The following is a 3,546-nucleotide window of genomic DNA, read 5'->3' as shown; positions in this document are numbered from 1 at the left end:
CCTTGATCTCAGACTTCCAGCTTCCAGAACTGTGACAGAATACATTTCTGTTCTTTAAGCCAAACAAACAAACAAACAAACAAACAGGGAAAGCCATATTTGGCCTGCGGGCTATAGTCTGACCCTTTGTAGAAAAAGTTTACTGGCTCCTGATATGAACTATGAAGAAAATAAAACAAGTTTATGTGCCATTTTTTTCTAAAAGGATTCCTGTATACCTTAGCAGTGCTTGAGCAAGAGTGATAAAGATAAGCATGAAGCCCCCATCTCACAGCTGCATGTGTAGTTACTATTGAAGCAAATTTCACAATCTTTGTGTGTTTAAAATTTTTATGTTTGCAAATAAGGATATTAAGTCTGTTAGTGGAGGCTTCCGGCAGTGAACAGTTATATGAGGACCATGACCCTGGACCAAATTCCAAGATGCAGAGTCCAGGAAGAAGACAGAATCAGAACAGAAATTGTGTAAAATGGCACATAGTGCTATGGAGAACATCAATGTGATTGACCAAGGCTTGAATCATCTCTTCCAATACTAGCTCAGGAGGTCATCAGTGACTCCACAGAATGTGTGACAAATTCAGGTAGATCCAGAACTTGAAATGCATCTGGAAAGCCAGAACACACATGTTGAGATTGATGGTCCCACAACCCACCCCACAGCTCTCAATCATGTCGTGCAACATATCCGAGTGCTACCCAAGATGAAGAGAGGGATGAGCTTTCATAACAGGCAGGACAAGCCAGAGGCCCCAAAGGGAAGTCCCCTACTAAACAAGAAACTTGGCCAGGAAATGGCAACTGTTATGCAGTCTGGCCAACCCAAGTCTTCATCCACTACTGATGCTCCTACCAGCTCTTCTGTGATAGAAATGGTCGGTGCTTCTGCAGCTGCTTCTGCATGTTGACCATGGGCTGAGACAACTATAGAGCAGATTTAGCTGTTGAAAGTAAGCAGCCTCGCCCAGACTTCCAGTGCAGGGCCTCCGGCACTGATGGCAACATCCACACAGCCTCTGTGGATGGAACACCTGACCCTCAGCACAAAAATGCTGCCATCGTTAACCTGCAGCAGAAAATCCTGAAGCTCACAGAACAGATTATGATTGAGAAATGGCCTGGAATGACAACAATGTTGAGTAATTTCAGCTTGCCAACAGCACAGATAAGCAGGAGGTTTCCCTCATCAAGCAGGTCTTTGAAAGAAGAATCAGAAATCTGCCCAAACCATACCCCAGCTACAAAAGAAGCTTGAGCGCTACCATGAGAATCTCCAAAAAGTGGAGCAGAATGGGGTCATTCCCCCAGCAGCCAAAGGACATCTTCAGGGACATGCACCAGGGTTTGAAGGACATTGGAGCAAAGTTGACTGCCTTCAGTGAAGTTGTGGTGAATAGTGTCAAAGGTAAACTTTTCAGCTTCTCCCTGGCAACCCATTCAGCAGCAGCCCAGAGACATCACCCAACTATTTCAGAACAAATTTGGCAGTGCAGACAACATCCCTAACCTCGAGGACTTTAGAAGAATGGCAAGTGGATGATGAGGGAAAGGCTCTGGGAGTGATTTCAAACTTTCAGTCGAGCCCAAAATATGGTAGTAAGGAAGACTGTTCTAGTGTCACTTCATTCTCAGTGGGAACCAACAGCAACACTGCAGACATCATTGTAGAAGCATCTAGCTTCAAAACAAATACCCTGGACAGGCAGAACTCAGGATTTTATGCACTAAATCATGAGATACAGAGATCTGGGAAACCCAGGCCAGACCAGAGGAATCCTTGAGACACTCAAGAAACATTATCAGAGGGTTTAACAGAAAAAGTGATACAGATGTGAATGACTAGAAGAATAACTAAATAACCTAAATAACCTCCATCAGAATGAAATCTGGAACTTGAAGCAGGGGTTGGCCACCATGGAAGAGGAAATTGTGTATCAGTCCTATGAATGGGCCTGGGACATCCAGGAGGTCCTGAAGGCATGTCAGACCCACATCTGCAAGATGGGGCTGTAGCAGCAGCAGGTGGTATGGCTGAAAAGGTTGAAGAATGCCAATGCCCTGAACATTCAGGGAAAGCTCATCAACATTCTCCTGGTGACCATGGCAGTCCTTTTAGTCTTTGTCTCCACAGTAGCCAACTTTGTGGTTCCTCTTATGAAGACTTACAACAGGACGTTCAACACTTTATTCCTCATGGTTTTCATTACCTTTCTCTGGAAGCACTGGAATGCCCTCTTCAGCTATGTGGAATTGTTCATTTTTCTCCCAAATGATGCAGGCAAAAGAAAGCAGTGCTCCCCTACCCTCTGACGAGTGCATGCAGCAAAGAATTAGGCAGCAACTTACCTGAGCTGAAGTTTTCTACAAGAGTTGAGTGAATCTGTTTACATATAAAATAATGTCTTTTTTTTCTTCAAGAGATGCAATTGCAATAGCATTTTTTAGATTTTATCTAAGAAGGCAAAAATTTAGTTATGTTGTATGATTTTCCTTGGGATGTAAATTTTTTTAAACTTTTTATTCTTGTTCTATTACAGTTGTTCCAATTTCCCCTGCATTACCATCACATGGGTCAGAATGGACAGCATAAATAAGTCAACAAACAAGTGCTGGCAAGAATGCAGAGATAAGAGAATCCTAGCGCACTGTTGGTGGGAAGACAGACTGGTGCAGCCACTGTGGAAAACTGTATGGAATTTCCTCAAAAAACTAAAAATGGAACTGCCTTTTGATACAGCAATTCCACTGCTGGGATTATACCTGAAGAATCCTGAAACACTAATTCAAAAGAACCTATGCACCCCTATGTTTATAGCAGTGTTATTTACAATAGCCATCGCTAGAAACATCTAAGTGCCCATTGGTAAATGAATGGATCAAAAAACTGTGGTACATTAACACAGTGGAATACTACTCAGCAGAAAGAAAAATAGAAATCCTACCTTTTGTAACAACATGGATGGAACTGGAGAGTATTATGCTAAGTGAAATAAGCCAGGTGGCAAAAGACAAATACCATATTATTTCACCTGTAAGAGGGATGAAAATCTTAAACAGTCTTTTAACATGAACCAACAATCTGGAGCACACTTAAGGGCATCTAAATCATGACTTGAAGGATTTCACTGAAACTCACTAAAATAATGTGAAAGCCTGATTAGGGAAACTAGTTAAACCTAGCACCTTGTCTTGTTGGTTTCATCACCTCTCACCTTTCCAACCTTCTTTACTGTGAAATTCTACCACATTCCATGTGTGAATTTTTGGATTCAGGGTGGATTTTTCTTGTCCTTGGAAGAACACTTGGATCTTCCTGGCTTTCTCACACAAGTAAGCCACTCATACTAACTCTGAAAGTATGGTTATTTTTGAACCTGGTCCCTAAAACTTTTCTAGAATACAAAAGAGAGCATTATGCCCCACAGGATTACTACACAGTCCTACTACAGTATTTTGAAGTAATCTTCTAAATTCTTAATTTTAAGCAAAATCTTATTACCACTTTTAGAAGATGGTGGCCCTATGATCAGTTGTTGGCTAAAACAA

General features: G+C 41.7%; 1 pseudogene; it reads left to right on the top strand.

Annotated features, from left to right (window-relative positions):
• Nucleotides 1-369: 369 nt before the first annotated feature.
• LOC149990950 (transmembrane and coiled-coil domains protein 1 pseudogene) lies at nt 370-2,310 on the top strand (annotated as a pseudogene).
• Nucleotides 2,311-3,546: the final 1,236 nt, after the last annotated feature.

Source organism: Furipterus horrens, unplaced genomic scaffold (assembly GCF_987537825.1).
Source record: "Furipterus horrens unplaced genomic scaffold, mFurHor1.1.pri manual_scaffold_17, whole genome shotgun sequence".
NCBI classification, from domain to species: domain Eukaryota; kingdom Metazoa; phylum Chordata; class Mammalia; order Chiroptera; family Furipteridae; genus Furipterus; species Furipterus horrens.
Note: the sequence above shows the minus strand (reverse complement) of the source record. Positions and strands in the feature narration are given on the sequence as shown.